This window comes from Cimex lectularius, unplaced genomic scaffold (genome assembly GCF_000648675.2).
Source record: "Cimex lectularius strain Harlan isolate CLEC.00 unplaced genomic scaffold, Clec_2.1 scaffold63, whole genome shotgun sequence".
NCBI classification, from domain to species: domain Eukaryota; kingdom Metazoa; phylum Arthropoda; class Insecta; order Hemiptera; family Cimicidae; genus Cimex; species Cimex lectularius.
Window position 1 is genome coordinate 1,254,886 of NW_019392694.1, and position 18,302 is coordinate 1,273,187.

Sequence of the window (18,302 nt, forward strand, 5' to 3'; positions counted from 1 at the left end):
CAAGGTACGTTCTTTCCCTTCGCATATTGGCTTCTAAAACATTCAATACTAAATATAAAATGAAAGTTAGACCCTATTGTCTTTATAAATTTATTATATGATTCATTGAAATTTATTCCAAAAATGAAAACCCCAGACTTTGCTCTTTTCAGCTAAGTTCCGATTCAATGCTCCAGCCCATGGATCATCATAAAACCAAAGTGGGATTGAATTGTTAGGAAAAAAAACTTTTTTGATGTTAAAAGTAACAACTCTCTTTTGGGTAATTTGTTCAGATTTTTTACTTAAACATTATTTCATATACAAAGGAATCGCATCGAGAGAAAAATTTTGCAAAGATATTTCTGAAATTTTCCACATTTTTTAAATTATGTATGTTTATCATTTTTAATTTCCTTAGGACTCACAAATTGAAGTGGGTACGTATTCCGTTGATGTTTCATGATTAACTATGCTAAAAACACAAAATATTTAACTTCTGAATCTAGTTCGACTAATCTCGCTGTTAACACATAATTAAAGTAGAAATAATTAATTATTAATTCGGCTTTTATTTTGCATATCGAAGAGGCCTGAAAAACGGGGAATTTTAGTCAATACGGCGCGCAGTTATGTTAACGATTTGTCATGTGAGTTTTAAGCTATTCAAACGCCTTGCTATAAAGATATTTGTTAGCAGAAAAACATTGACCAACACCAAGTTGCTTTAAACTCACAATTTTTATAAATTATCATACGATTCATCGAAATACATTCTAAAAATTAAAACTAGGATTCATTTTCATACAGTCCGGACTTCAGCTAAGTTCCGATTCAATGCTCCAGTCCATGATTCATCATAAAACCAATGTGGGATTGAATTGCTAGAAAAAACTTTTTGGATGCTAAGAATAATAACTATGTTTTGGGTAATTTGTTCAGATTTTTTACTTAAACGTTATTTCATATACAAAGGAATCGCATCGGGAGAAAAAATTTGCAAGAATATTTCTGAAATTTTCCACATTTTTTAAATTATGTATGTTTATCATTTTTAATTTCCTTAGGACTCACAAATTGAAGTGGGTACGTATTCCGTTGATGTTTCATGATTAACTATGCTAAAAACACAAAATATTTAACTTCTGAATCTAGTTCGACTAATCTCGCTGTTAACACATAATTAAAGTAGAAATAATTAATTATTAATTCGGCTTTTATTTTGCATATCGAAGAGGCCTGAAAAACGGGGAATTTTAGTCAATACGGCGCGCAGTTATGTTAACGATTTGTCATGTGAGTTTTAAGCTATTCAAACGCCTTGCTATAAAGATATTTGTTAGCAGAAAAACATTGACCAACACCAAGTTGCTTTAAACTCGCAATCAGTTCAGGAGTAAACGGAGTTCAACACAAAAATTACAGGCTTTTTCAAACAAAGTTCAAACAATGAACCCGGTTTAACTTTGAAAGGTTGTCGATCGTTGGTTAAATGGAGGTCACAGTTAAAGGAAATTCATTTCATTATAAACCTGCATGTTGTTAAAGTAACATTCTTACATTTTTTTGTATATCAGTAATAGTAAAGCGAATTCTATTTACTTTATGCTAAAACTCAACAATAACTCCGGGATGGTTACGGTTATCCTATATTGATAATATTATTGTTGCTTGCGTCTATGTATCAGAGGGGATCAAGATAAAAAATGAAAAATCTATTAAATAAAAACTCTACGGAAAGTCGTAAACAAACAGTGTCAAAATGAATAATTAAGCTTGCTGGCTGTAATTGTCCAAAGAGACAACAATCAGTTATACCAATTTGAGGTTGAACTATGTTCAACAGAACTGTGCACCACTATTATAGGAGGTGAAACGCTCCCTTCTCTGAACTTGGTTGAAATTATGAACGAGATTCCACTGAACCCACTTTAGACCGTGATTGGTTCAAAGGGATCTCATTATGTACCTGTTTTTGAACTGAGGCTTCGTAAAATTAACCGAAATAACTCCAGAGGGGCGTGGGCACATCACAGTAACGCATGTTTGTCCACGCAAATTGATCAACAATTTTTTTTCCGCATCCAGCCCTAAAACACATCCCCGTTAATAAAACAAAATTGAGTATACAGGGTTTAGCAATTTCTATAGAACAACCATTTAATTCGGAAACGATTAACTTTAGTAAAACATGGTTTTATACAATCCTAAAGTTAATTTTGGCTATAAATCGCACTTTCTGTCAAAACCATAACTTTCTCATTTCTGAGAAATGACATAAATTTCGTAATTTTAAATGAGAGTCCCATATTTTTATTGAACAGTTCGATTATCGAGCTTATTTTATGCCACTTTGTCTGAAAGAGAAATTTTGATAGGACCGACCATTTCCGAGTTATGCCCGACGGAAGACGCGTGAGGGGGCATGCTTTTCGAAATAACTAGATGACCCTTCCCGTTTTAGGTTTAAAATGCAAGGGCTTTATACTGAGCTTTTTTGCGCAGGGCTCGTATTTGGGAATTTATTATAAACATAAATTTTAGTAAATGTTTAAATCCGCAACAATACATAACAGCTGAGAGTCATTTTAAAAATAAAATGAACTCGAAAATGATAAAAAATCCTTTTTTGTAAAGAGTTTTTTTTTTGTTCAAAAATTAATATACGCTAAGCGTAATAGCAACCCCATGATCCCTAACCTATTCTGAGACGATTCCTATCCTAAATTAAATTGCTAATACAGTTAATAAAGTGGTATAAAATAACTCTAAAATCGAATTGTAAAAATAATATATACATAAAAATATGGGATTCTCCTTTAAAATAACAAAGTCAGTGTCATTTCCCAGCTAAATAAGAAAGTTATGTTTTATCTGTCACTACCACGCGATTCCTAGCCAAAATTAATTTGGGGTTTGTATAAAGCCATTTTTTGCTAAAGTTAATCGTTCCTGAATTAAATGGGTTGACTATAGAAGGTGACACACCCTTCATTAATTCATTAATAATTTCAAGAATTCTTAATACATTTCAAACTTTGGTAATAAAACTTAAAAATACAGTACTATCAGGATAATGTAGAGTTTGTTTTTGGGCTGAAGTGCCACTGGATAGGGATACTTTATACTTATTAAAAAAAAGTCCATATATTTTTGTTTCATTCCAATATTTACACAAAATGTATTCACTAAATAAATACAATTTTTAACCTCTTGTTCTCATCTTTCGGGTAAATTTAATGACGGTCCTTTGGTTAAAAAGCAAAAAAACATCAATTTCAAAATACAGTCTTTTTAACCACAAAAAATGTTCTTTCGAATGGAAAAGACGGAAATAACATGGCGGGACGTTGAGTTATAAGCAAAGCGATACAGCACACAGGTTCTAAAATTATACCGGTAATAAGTACAAATCCTTCATGTGAGGGTTGTTTTGGGCCAGAATTTCTTTAACACGTTTGATCCCTTGCTGATTTCCCTCTTAAAATTTAAAATTTATCAGCCTGTTGAATATAAAAGCTCTGATTCAATAGGCCAGCCATCTGGAATAACTTGGTGTGCAAAACACCCTGGAAGCACTTTCTTCCCTGTTTCTAGTCTTGGTGTAACTGATCCTTATTTCTGTTAAGATTTTTTACATCCATTTTGCATCAATTGTGTTAGAAAAAACGTCCTAACACTAAATGATAAAAACTAATCAATTATATAAAACTATTATATCAGCATTTTCAGGAAAAAAACTTGATAAGTCAAAAAACATTCTTTTCAGGATTTCGATTTTATTATTAATTAAAATTTTTAGTAACTTTTTTAATTTCAACAAATGCGAGGTATCTTTCTTAGTAATTAAATTGTGAATTCTACGAGTTCAGAATTATTACGAGTAGAATTGTCGATGTTGACGTAACCGTCCGATATGTCCTCTGCCACTAGGTAGTAAGCACCCATTTTCTCTTGTATTTACTTTTTACAATGCATGTATCTATTATGTATTAAATAAACTTTAATTAACTAATAACTATCTCATTTTTCCAATATTTCACTTATCCAATTTTACCGGAGAGAGCAGATATAATACAAAACCCTCGACAATCAACGAAAAATATATATTCTTAAAACATATTTTCAGCCATCAAATCTCAAGCCTAAACTATTTAATTACCGTTGGCAATTATGCTATATTACTAATTGGTCAGCTTGTTTTTGCTGTGTCACATAACGGAATTTAGCTGTCAAACATCTGTCACTGGTGGAGCTAGTGTAAAAACTTTAGCACTGTGAAAGACTGGCAAAAATGATAAAACGGTTGCGCAAAAATGAAATATTTGGAGAGAATGAACCTGATTACTTAGCACAACTAAAGAAAGCAAAATCTATTTCTAAGGCCTAGGATCTTAGGTAGAACATATAACTAATGAATGACAAAGCAGGCTAATCAAGACCAAAGTAAGATGTGAGGCCCAGATATAAAGTTAAGAAAAATAAAATAAAACAGTTGTCAAAAATAATAATAATAAAAATAAACAGCTTCGGCCACTGAGTAGGTATAGCAAAGGTTTAATAAGCCAGGTCAATTAGAGTTGATCAGGGTTGGTAAACTTTTCATTGTATTCTTGTTTTTTCATAAACAATAGTTAACTTAAACGGTCCTTCAAAAAAATAAGTCGGTCCATTTCTCCTAGAATAATTCAATTCTGCGATGGTTTTTGCCAACGAGCTTGCAACAGAAAATCTTCTATGAATCTGCTTATGTTCTATTGTTTTATGCTTTAGTACTTAGATTCAACTTAAAATCCGAACAAATCCTGAAATTTGGAAGAAGAGAGAAATTGGTTCTTAACGAAAAATATAAGCGCAGAATTAAGAAAGTTAAGAACATACGAGACGTGGAAAGAATCATAAAAGCCATCAAATCGAATTGGGACAAAGAAGTCGGCTTATGTTCTATAACGATTTAAGGAATCTGGCACAAAGCTAAACTTAGTTCTTAAAAGAAAATGTCCTTTCACTGACTTCAGAACATAAAAACTGTGTTAAGAGGAATATATCCAGTTGAATTCAGCTGAAAAAAGCCGTCGAATGGAATTTAGCTATGTATTTAATCAGAACAAGAGATAAAGGATGACGATGTTTCGAATCCAAAAAATTGTTCGACAGAGAGATTTTGTACAGTTTATACAAAGACTAAAATAATTGTTTTTCTTTTCAAATATTATTATATAACAGGAAACCAGGCAATCAGGCGTATTTTTATGGAGGAATACGCTAATGTAAGTTTGGGTTGATTTGGGGTCGACAAGCCATCTTCTAATAGTACAGCCTATGTCAACAGACCATTTCCCGGTCGAAGTCCTCGTCTGGTCGCAGAATAAGCCGATCTGATTGCAGATTTGATGTCGTGGTCATTAGAAGGCAACCGGGCGGACGTGCACTTACTGATCGATAGGCAGGAAATCAGCGGGGGATGAAAGCCTTCCTGTGTCGGCCGCAACATGCCAACCCTCCCGTAAACATTTCACCCCATCGCCCTCTTTTAACCTCCAGTTAAAAGCTCGACAGGTGGTAATTTATTACGGCCGATCTGGCCGTGGTTTTAAGCCCGCTTTTATAATCAGGCCGTCGACAGTGTTTGTAGAGTGTTTTAAATGTTTAATTTATTAATTTAATTTTTATTTAAAAATCCGCATTGTAAAATTTGATGATTCGACAATTTTTCACCAAAAATACAATATTTAACGAAACTTACGTGAAATGAAAATCATTGCAAAAATTCCCTGGACTAATACCCAACTCAACGCTATAAAAAGCTAATAACTAAACTCAGTCTATTTTCCAGGCTATTTTTCTCAATGTTGGAACATGTCTAACCTAATCTTCATAGAATGAGTTCAAGATAACTTAGTAAAACCTAGTGAAAACCATCAAGTTACAGGCTAATTAATATTCACAAGTGCAACGTAAAATATACAAAAAATCAATAATAAGGTACATAGGAGCAAATAATATCATCAAGACATCTTTCCTCCTTCTGTCTAGGTTTGAACTACATTCCAACTACTGCTGACACCTCCTAAGGGATCAATTCTGAGGCCAACACTGTTTTCCGTTTATGACAAACTACCTAAACTAATTAAGTGTCACATTTTTCATAATTTTTCTGTTCTTCTTGTAGGGTTAGTTATAAAAATGTATTTATTCAGTTATTTAAGATAATTGTCAGTAACTATGATGAAGCTCCTGATGAGCAAAATGAATAAATGCCTCGCCATTTTTCCTAATAGTATGAAAAATTTAAATATACATTTTGAAAACTAAAAAAGCTCTACGCAATTTTAGCTAATAAAAAAAATCTATCGGTCGTCAGAGCGGGTATATAAGCAATAAATAACCAATATGTAATAAATGTACTTACTTTAAAATCATTTGTCTTTACTATCTTAAAACAAACAAATATCCCACGATATATGAATTTAAATAATTATTTGAATTATTAAGTAAAAACAAAACCTTTGAGATAAAACATGATCACGAAAACATTTTCATTTTTCACTACAGCATTTAAGTTTTAAATTTAGTTCATAAAATAATAGTTTTAGCAAAAGGCTGAAGAGGAATAGTCAACAATTTTGTCTACTAAACACGAATATACATTTATAGTCCGATGACCTTTTGTCATTTAATCATCTCTTTGAAATTCTGAATTTTTTTTTTTTTTTTTGACAAACTTGTCAATTTACGCCAAAATTAAAACTGTTAAGTCGAGCCATTTACACACTTCCGGATATTTGTCTTTTGGATACAAAAGGAGCTGGCTCTTAAAGTGTGCTTTTTCTAACAAGCCGGCTTCCTTTATAGACGAATGAGATGATATTTTCTTCGAGGAACAAGGACATGTCGGTCCTAAGTGGAGCAATGTGTTCGGAATGACACTTCGAACAACAAAGGAAGGAGCCAACGACTTTTCCCCGACCTCATAATTCACACTGGCAAACCCGATGTTAGTAAATTGAAAAATTCTCCAAAAGGAATGAAGAAAGGACAAAGAAGATAGAAATCAATCGGTACGCTGTAGAGAAAAGCATAAAAGGCGGAAATCAAACCAAAATTTCAATTTGAATTTCACAAAGAAGAAAAAGCTGACTAACTTTACCATTTTTTTCATTGTTGTTCTATGGTTACGTGTGAATTAGCATCGTATCAATCAATATGCCAAGGTTCTTCAATGTTGTTTTGAAAAATTAATCATGTTTGGCTTCAGTTTTGTTATTGGTTAAATTATAATGCGGCCTGTTCTGGAGTAATGATGAAAAAACTCGCAACCAATTTTAATCTAGTCTTAGTTAAGTGTTAAAAAGTTAAGATCAATGTTGAATCACTAATTAGCTCTATTTTGCTTTATGGGTACAAACTCGAGTTTCAAAGGGATTGATGCTGTCATAACGTACTTTCTGATCGTAAAGCACAAATTTGGTTTTCCAAATTTCCTGTTGATGATGAAACGTTCGAGGAAAGGGCCCGTTGAGAAAGGCCAAATATTATTGGTGAGCATCTACTGAGGGATGTAATTGAATCGGATCCGAGCCAAACTTGCTCAGAGATAGCTTCCCAATCTCTGAATAGGACTGAATCAATCGCCTGGAATCATTTGTTTCAAATAGGAAATGTAAAGAAGATATAGGTACGACACTGTTCGTACCAGTACCAACCAATAGGTTCGGTCGTTTATCGGCTCATCGATGGGGTTCCAAATAAAAACAGCCATTTTTTAATATAATCGCATGTAATATTTTTTTTAATATGCTCGAAAAATAATTTACTCAGTGAGTTTCAACGTAATTTTCTACCAGTTAATTAATCGTTTTAACCAATACCTTACATAAAAATATTGATTAATAGAAAGAAGTTATTTGGTCAATCAGACCACGAAATAAAATGGAGATAATTTTCTATTATGAAGAAGGTAGAAACCTTTCTAAGCCTGATTCACTATTTTTTGAAATGACAAAGCTGAGATGCACTATGAGCTTTTTCCACCCAAAATCAAACGAGATGGATAATGTGTCATTCAAGACTAATTTGTTTTGATCCAGGCTTAATTAATAACAAATCACTGCTCCTTCAGGGGAAGATCAATGGGACAGAAACTTTTACCATATCCTCAAAATACTTTAACCCATTCTCCAACAAATTGACACATCTTCAGAGTGCCTTAAGTAGAAATATTGAAAACCTACTAAATCATGAATAGCACTATGGGACTTGATTCTTTGTGTGACCTCTAAAGCCAGATACCTAGGCTGCTTTTTCCGCACTTAATAAACGAGTCAAATTCATGTCAGTCAAATCCAAGTTCGTTGACTCAATCCTTGTTTTAAAAAATTGAAGATCTTTTGTCATTGCTACATTTTTTTTTTTTTTTTTCTCGGTACCCTATGTATACAGTGAGCGGTTGATTAGCATTAGATGATAATATGGGTGCTCCTCTACTCGGTAATATAGGTTATCACAAAAAATCTACCTGGTGGACACAAGTGTACAGTTTTTTAAATTCTACTCTGGATTAATTCAACCGGTTATATGTTTAGGAGGTCTGGATAACGGGACGACAGAAATGAATCATTTCCGTTCATCGCTGTTGCCCCTAAGTTAATAAACCACGACGGTTGACGGGTTTGAATTTCAATTTTAAATAAATGTGTGGTGATTAGTGACCGTTAATATATTTATTTAGATTTTATTTAGATGTTTAGATATTTATTTAGAAATCGTGAGATGCAATCTGGTGTGATGTAGGTTTCAGAAAAACATTTTCTTTATCGTGGCACTCTCGACACGACACGCAATAATGGCGCAATTACACAGAAGACAAACACTGAGCCCTGAAGATGATCTCAATAAAGATCGAAACGTTAGCACGATAAAGAAAATGTTGTTTACACGCTTGAGTTCTTAGATGCTAATAAGCCTTCAACTTGAACCCATCTCAATTTTTTTTTTTTTTAATGGTTAAAACTAGGTCGACACACAATGAAACAGTCAGTTATTTAATTAATTGGTGATTTGGAAACTATTTGCCTTTTTTAATTGAGGGCTGAGTGGATCTTCCTAAATCGTCCAGCGTTAATTCCACATGAGCCAAAATTAATTAGAGGTGGAATTTTTTGTCAATGTGAAGTTTCTTTTAAAAATTTGTCTTTGAAAATTTAAAACCCTGCGATGTAAATCACGGAAGATTGATGCCCCTGCGAAATGCGACATTTTCACGATACGATTAGCGTCAATTCATATTTCACATGGTATTTGGGGAAAAGAATCTTCTTATCTTTCAAAGTACGGCCGACTGAACTTTAACGATCTTACCCTTTCTCAATCTGTACTCCTTATAAAAAACACGGTCCATCAAAATTATTGTTTCAGAACAGGAATGCCCAGAAATCCTGGAATTATTTCAAAACAGTTCTTTTGAGAGAAATTTCACAAAAGAGAGAATTAGTATTACTTCAAAGGTTAAAGGAACTCCTAGCACATTTGGATTGCATTTTATAAGCCTTTGCAAAAAAACATTAAATGAGAGCAATTAGGTCAAACCTTTAAAATATCAATGTCCAAACATGTATGTATTATAATTTTATTAATATGCGCCTTACTCATAAAATTAAACAACATTTTACCATAATTGTGAATTCGTAAAACTCACCGACATGACGCCGGGTGCTCTTTCCGTTAACAGTTTCCAGGCCAAATATCAGCTGACATTTCCTGGGTCCAAATTCCAAAACTTTGGACCTTTTCACTCCTGCTCGCAGCACTCCCCCGTGCCATCGATAAAACTCTTGATTCTTTTGAGAATAAACATGTCTTTTGATCTTGTGTTTTACTAGACATGGAGAAAGCTTTGATAAAAATTATGGTCTTATGTACAAAATGAATCCTGAATGAATGTACAAACTAGAGAATAAATCATTCGTACAAGGATGGACTAGCGACGTGGGATCTTTATTTACAGGAAACAATGTTTGTGCTTTTACATGTAGTTGAGAGGATTCTAATTGTAAAGTTTCTTTGAGATGTGTTTCAAAGTTATCGTCATTTTTGAAAAAAATTCGTTATCGTTTTGAAGGCAAAAAATTTGAGAGAAAAATAACTATTTGATTTTCACAAAAAATTGTATTTGGGGATTTTTAGGGGTGCGAAAAATGAATATCAACTTTGTTTCTAGCTAACAAAATATTCTAGTTTACTTTGCTACGTCGCTCTGTCATAAATGATGTCTTTCGATATGTACGATATGCTGGATGTCCAATAGCACAATAAGTTACATTATTTTTATAACGTGGAACAAAGTTGATGCTCGTTTTTTCACACCCCCACAAACTTTTGAAAACAAATTTGTGGAAAATTAAAAAAACATTTTCCTCTTCAAATGCTCCATTTTTATCCTCAAATAATAACAAAAATGATGATAATTTGGAAAGAATGTCAGTGATCGACCGGAAATATTACAGACATTTGGAACCTTCTAAACTACAAGCAATGGTACAACTTTAGCTTCTCGGAATAAATTAAAACCAGAGGTATAAAATAAAACTTTGAGGTGTTTTTGGTGATTCAGTCCTTAATTTTCAGTTATAATAACATAGCATCTAAACGTTGTAATAGCCTGAAAGACAACAGCTTTCCATTGATTGCCATAACGTCGGATTGGGATAAAATCTAGAGAAGTTATGAATATTTAAGTGGAACATCGTACATCGACGACAAAAAAAATTGCCTCTGACTAATCTAGCCTAAAATGTCTCTTGTATTTATTTAGTTTTTGTGATGAAAATTCGTATTTAATGAGGCTAAAAATTAATCCGACTTTTTTCAACAAAACTTTTGCTACTACTTTACTCTAACCTTCCCTTTTGTAACTTTTTGTTCGTTTAATGTAATTTAATACTAGCTGCCATATTTTTTTCTAAGTAAAAAAGCAAATCGACATATCATAATCTTGAAATACATGCCAAACAAAGGTAGAAGAACATATTTTTAAAAAGTTACTTGTTTTTTTTCTTGGCTCAGACACATGTCTAATATTTTTCACCGAGATCCTCGTCAGTAGACTCCTCTTATTAATCCAATTATAGGACACATCCCAAACAATCTGTAAGGTTTTGGCAACTCCAACTAAAAATCAAAAGAAATGGGGGAAAAACCACAATTCTGATGAAACTAAAAATATTATAACTAATTTAAGAGAGTAAAAGTATGAATATAAAGTACAAGAATTACTGGACTAATGAATTTACAAAGTTGTCGCTCTTTATTAAAACAGGGCCGAAGAAAATGCTCTCACTTTAAAAGTTTGAATCCCGTCTTTACATCCAGAAGCACGTACCGAAAATCGACTACCATAAATTAACCTTCCGGTCTCCCTCTCACGGTTGACATAAAAGTCTCATCTCATCCAAAAACATGACTTATGTTCTTTGGACATTAAGTAAACTAGAAACTTTATTGCTTTTTTTATTTTTTTAAACACTCAGTGTTTTAAACGAGGATATTTTTGTTAGATGTTTGGTGTTTATTGCTTTCATCGATATCGTAAAACTTGCATATTTGAACACTAACCCATGTTCATTGAAAGGATGCTTACTGATAGCGGACTTCTCTGTGTAACATTGCACAATATAACGATTCCCACATTCGATAATGTGATTTAGCAAGTCATTTAATATAATTAATAACACATGCCTAGTTTACGATCTATAAAGTGAAAATCACTTGTGAAGCGTTTATGAGGCATTTCACATTTAATTTAATTTGAAAACCTAATTTCCATTAATTCCGCCTTTTAGCGTTGTTCACGGGTGGGAGTGATCGAGTAATTGAATATTACCTTTCATCGTTTTTCTCCGGACCCGATTTTTTCAAGGGTTTCAAGGTTCGCCTCCCTGGAAAATAAACATCGCACCGCGCTTAAAAATACCCTTAATATTTGAGTTTCAATTTTTGTGGCAGCTTCTATTTATTTTATGATAGAACTCAACAACAGCTCTGGCATATTTACACAAAAATGCTTTCTAATAAAAAACTTACAATGTTAACAATGAATAACTAAGCTCATTAGTAATAATTACAAAGCACAATTAGTACAGAGAGACTACAATCAGTTAGTTCTACCAACTCGAGTTTGAACTAGATTCGGTAGAACGGTGATCTCCAACAAAATCCTCTGAACTTATTTACAATTATAAATGTGCTCCCAGTAATCCAGTTTAAACCGTAATTGGAATAACTGTCCCGTATTATGCACATGTGTGTTTCTTAGTGGCCTGTTGTTGTTCCATAATTTGTTGAAGTCGTAAAGGAGGGGTCAAGAATGAGGTAGTTTAGAAAAACACCTTTTTCATTTTTGGCCGATGTTTCGACCTTCATTCGAGTTATCTTCTGGGTACAATACTATTGAAGAATAGCACAACACGTTATGCCCTGAAGAAGACCGGAATAAAGTTATGTACATGTTCGGACAGTTAGTTCGTAAAATTCACATAAATAACTCCAGGGAGGCATGAACACTTCCCAGTAACGTTTTGTCTACGCAAACTGATGAAGACATTTTTTTCCGCATCCAGCCCTAAAACACGTTCACGTTAATAAAACAAAATCGAGTAAAAAATTAAATTCATTAATAAATTTAAAATTTTGTAATGAAATCTTCTTCATCTTAATGTACAGTATATCTTTGGGCTGAAGTGCCACAGCGTTGGATAGGTTTTATCAGATGAAAAAAGTGCTTGTATTTTAGTTCATATATTTTTAGTTCATTCCAATATATTTACAAAACGTATTCTCTAAATAAATGCCAACAAAGAGGCCTTAAAAATGTGAAGTAAAAGTCAATAAGACGCGCCATTATGTTAACCCTACACGACCGATCCGTCAAGTGGGTTTTAATCTATTCAAACGCCTTGCTAGAAATATATTTAGTCTCAAAAAAACATTGACCAACAACTTGCCTTAAACTCAGTTCAGTACCGAACGCAGTTCAACGCAAAATTTGCTGGGTTTTTAATTTATTGTGAACCAAGTTCAAATGATGAACCTGGTTTAACATTGAAAATGTGACGAGCGTTGGTTAAACTGAGGTCACAATTAAAGGAAGTTCATTTCATAATATGACCTGCATGTTGTTAAAGTATCATTCTCACAATACAACTTTTGATCATTTTTGTTTTCAAACGTTTCCATAAAAACGTATCCACTTAGTTGAGAAAAAGTATTAAAATCCCTTTATAATAAAATTAATACTCGATTTTATCTTAATTCTTTACGAAGCGTGACTATCTCTAACTGGAACTGCACAAGCAAATACGGGAAGGCGATAACCCCCAATCGGAACATTGGGCAGTGTTAGAAGGTTGAGAACATTTTTCTTTTTACAACCGTCGGAATGTAATAAAAGAGAAAACAAAATAAGAGTTTTATTTTGTATTGTATAGTTGTTCGTTTTACTGAAATCAGGGGTAGACAAGCGATTGATTACAGAAATTACCCGTGGGAAAAATGTCCTTACCAACCTCAAAAACCTCCAACTATAGAGGTATAGATTTTTTTTAAACAAAATTGGTTATAATTTGGATAATATCTGTTGTTAATATTATTTAAAAACAGATTGTGTATTTTTAATTTTCGATTGTATGCCGTTATTGAATAAACCATAAAATAATTTATCAGAAGTATTATAGTTACGATAGTGAGAATAGATTTCAAGTACACACACATAAAATAGTTTTGAATAAACACATGACAAATAAATTGGGAGAAAGACCAAACCGCTTTCCTCCATGCTGGTCAAATAACTGGCTGGAACGAAAGTACTGTGTAAAGAACTTCCTTCTCTCTCCCAAACTCCCCAGGCTATTTTCACGTACTGAACTCGTCCCGAAAGAAGCAGATAAGATCCACGTAGGCGGCGAAAAATAAAGTTGCACGAACTAATCAATCAATCTTTTTGTACTCCCAGCCTTCATTTCTAAAACGAACACCTTTCATTTGAATGTGCGTAAAATCTCATGTGTACCATTTGTTTTTTCATTTAGAAATTGCTCACTATGACAAACATAAGAAACACACTTCTAATCAAAAGCGCATTAAGGGTTCTTATTGCGTACAATACTGTCAATTGCTTACTATTTACTGATTTTAAAAGATATTAAAGTAGATCACATTAGTGAAAAATTTAAATTTAAAAAATGCAAGGTTTTATAGAATTTATAATACTGTTAACGAAAATTAATTCACAGACTCAGGAGAGGGGAAAGAACGCGATACGTCTAATCTACCAGGGAAAGCTGAAGGAACACCATGATACCAAGATTTAGAATAGTCGATTAGTTTGTTCTTCAGTTTATAATTTATTTACCCATTAAGTTGATTTACTCGAGAGGGCAAGAGAAAGGCTTAAAAGAAATTTAAGTGTTAATAATATAGTATTTTCGAAAATTCCATATAATTTAAAATATGGAATTTTAAAAGCAAACTACCCGCATTGAAAAAACACGCACAAAGAGTGGAGAATCTTGCCTGACCCTGCTACCTGACCTCATGTCTATGGATGGCAACGATATATCGATATATTTCTACATATATCGATTATTTTTATCGATATATTTGAGTAATACTTGAAATATATCGATATATTCGTTGAAATGTAACGATACATTCTTTTTTTATTTACGAAAACAATTAATTTACAAAATCTTGACTATACATTTTTCTTATTTATTATTGGCTAAATAATTAAAAAATATCGCTGTCAGTGCGTCAAATTGGATTAGAGATTTTAATTATGTCTAAATCGTGGTCATTGGGTAAACCTAACTTATCATTCTGCCTTCTGCTTCGGCATCAGCATTTGTATCTAGTTTCTGCGCACAATTTTCAAATACGTTTTTATGATGGCACCTTCCCCGGGAAAAAGTCAAAAAGTGTTGTTTGAAAATATTTTAATGGACTGGAAAAAGGAAATTTTCTTCATTTTTGAAAATACAGTTTTTTTGGAGAGAAAGGCAGTACTTACATTAAACAAATAAATTATAGAACTTTGAATAATCTATTATTAAACAGCAATCTTTCCAAATTTAGAACAGCGGAATAATTAGAAAAGAAATTAAACTTGGCTCCTTAAAAATCAAATACTTGAAAAAAATCTGCTTTAAAAATAAATGAGTTAAACTTCAATTATACAAATTGAATATTCCCCCACACAGAATTCTTTGTTGAAGAAGCCGACAGCAACAGAGAGATAACAGGTAAGTAAAATCAGATTTTAAAGTATTTCAAGCGGACGCGGCAAAATAATTTCCAAAGGGGGTTTCTTGTTCGTGATAACGTATTCTCTTTCCACAGGAAGGAAAATTGAATTCCTTTTCCGTTCTCTTTTCTGATATTAAACACATGACTTCCGACACGATCGGAATTTTCCAAAAAGTACGTTTCCCCTGGCAAATTAATGTTTATTGACGTACGTTTAACATTATCGTGTTCTTCCTCTTAATTTCTTTACATGTGCATCATATGCCTACTTCCTATTTGAAATTTCGGTTAGTTTGTCCTTTTTGTTGTTTCGGTTCAATTCGTGGGAGCGAGCGAGGGGTTGTTTGATATTATGTTTTGTGCCCTTTGCTGTGTATTTGTGGTTTAAAAGGTAATTCGGTTGTTTTTCCCCCGTCGGTTCGTTTTCGTTTGATGTATTCACTGTGTTTTTTGAACGGCAGGAAAATTGTTTTGCCTCGTGATATTTCTTCTTGCGTAAAATGAATTTTTCAGACTCTGAGCTGATGAATGATTAAAAATTAGCAAGTTGGTTGCAAAATTCTAGGCGAGTTGATAAACTGATGGATAAATTGTATTACATTATTTTGATATTTTTTCATAGTTGTTACTTTCTTCCTAATTTTGTATCGATGATAAATCAAAACATCTTATATTGACAGCCAACCAATATTTTTTGGTTTATTTATCTTATTATGTTCAGTGAGATTTTTCGGTACGTTTCTTCGATCTTTCTCTTGATACAGTTCCAAAAAATTATGGCTAGATATCAGTAGATGCTTGTTTTTGATGTCTGTTCATTTTTAAATATATTTATATTTGTTTACTTCATTTTAATATATTTGTCCTAGTTATTCCAATAACAACAGAGGATTTGCATCGATACTCGATAAATCAAAACATCGATCTGTCAACAGTAATCCAATATTTTTGGGGTTGGGTATCCGCTTATTTTGAGTATAGTAAGATTTTTGATGCATTATAATACATTTTTTTAATAAAATTTTTCAAAACCACGGATAAGAAACGGTAGTCCATACCATATATATTATTGTTCCATTCCGTATTTTTGGTCCTGATTATTCAAGTAAAATCGAAATGAGGATATCGATTTGCTTGGTATTGATGTTTCCTTATTTTTTACTTTATTTATATTTCGTTAAATTATTTTGATATTTTTGCCCTACATTTCCTTCCATCCTACTTTTCTATCTATACTTGAGGAATGAAAATAACAATTTTTACAGTGATCCAACATTTTTGGGTTTGTGTGTACGCCTATTTTTGAGAGCAGTGATATCTGTTCTGTTGATAAAGTTCTTCAAAATTACGGTTAAGTACGATACTAGACATATTATTTTTACATTCAATGTATTCGTTTTCTGATTATTCCAGTGATCACTAGGGGCTGATGCTAGAAACTCCAGATATCGACAGATTTGGTTTTTGATGTGTTTATTTTTGAACATATTTATATTTTGTTACTTTATTTTGATCATTTTCTCCTATAAAGGCTTCCTTCTTCCGAATTTTGCATCGATAATTGAGAAAAAACATTGTTATGTTGACAGTCATCAATATTTTTACGTTTGATATTTGCTTATTTTTGAGAACAGTTTGATATTTGGTATGTTTCATTGATATTTTTGATGATTCAATTTTTCAAATGAATAGATATCACTAATCTCTATATTATTGTTAAATTTGATTTTTTTGTTTCTGATTATTCCAGTACGAACTAGGTTTGGATACTCAAGCTAGCAATATGTTTGGTTTTGGATTTTTGAGTATATTTATATCTTGTTAAATTATTTTAATATTTAATATTACAATTTAGTTATTTCAATGGCAACTGAGGATTTGTATCGATACTCGACAAATCAAATGTCTGTAGACAGCCATCCAATATTTTTGGGTTTGGGGTTTGCTTATTTTGAAGTACAGTGATATTGGTTGATACATTACATATTTTTGTAGTTAGTAACAGCAAAAACAAGTAACAAATCCTGATAACTGAAATCTGAATATCGATATTATATGTGCTTATTTTCAAGTTATTGATTGTTATTGTTAGTACAGTTATTCCGGAAAAAAATGTACTTCTAAATATCGATATTTTTTTGATTTTGTGATTATCCTTATAACTGGAACGATCCAAGTTCAACAGGTGTTTAATGTCTTTGATAAGTACAAAAGATTATTGGGATTGTTAGGGTTAATAATTAATGTCAGTTAATAATTTTAATTTAAAATTATTTTATTACAGTATTTATTAGTTTTATAGTTGTGTTACAATTCTCATTTTTCGCACGTCCAAAATTGAGCGGCACGAAAAACCAGCTGCTCATTGTAACGTCGCATTGGCGGTGGATTTACAATCCTACAATTCCCGTTTAGAGATGTATTTGTACCTTCAGGCTGATGATGAGTATTTAATGCTTGAAATACGTATAGCTTCCTAAAACTTCTGTAACTAGAACTATCTATTCCAAAAAGTGAATTGAAATACTCACCTCTAAAGATTTTCGTGTTAATTTCACAATGCTTTATCAGGTCTGATTCTTACGTTAAGAACTCTGAAATCAATGGACACCCTTAAAGTAGGACGGTAACCGACGTCCCCATGGAAACCTTCTTGTATTAAGTTTGAAAGCGATATAATTAGGCTTGAGGCTAGGGATCTTCCGCCCTTTACCTTTCAACGCCTATAGATCATAACTGACTCGACGTAAATAAAGTTATACCAATTATTTCTATAAATAATAATTGCAATAAGATCCTCTTCAGCATTTTCCACTAATTGTTTTAAGGGTTTTTCTTTAAACTTATTTCTGTTTATGTGTTGCATAAAAAAGACCTATGCGACGGACTAGAAGGCAATTTTGGCAAAGGGTTTACTTTTCAAAGGTATGACAGGATCTCCCAACTCAAGAGAGGATTTTTCTTTTCGCTTTAATCTCTAAACCCTATAAGAGACCTCAGACTTAATCTCTCCAACGCAGACC

The 18,302-nt window shown here is 32.5% G+C and overlaps 1 protein-coding gene across 1 annotated transcript in view; it reads left to right on the plus strand.

Moving 5' to 3' along the window:
- The window catches only part of LOC106674130 (guanylate cyclase 32E), a 109,301-nt gene that overhangs the window by 54,435 nt on the left and 36,564 nt on the right, over positions 1-18,302 (plus strand). The gene's annotated exons all lie outside the window — the stretch shown is intronic.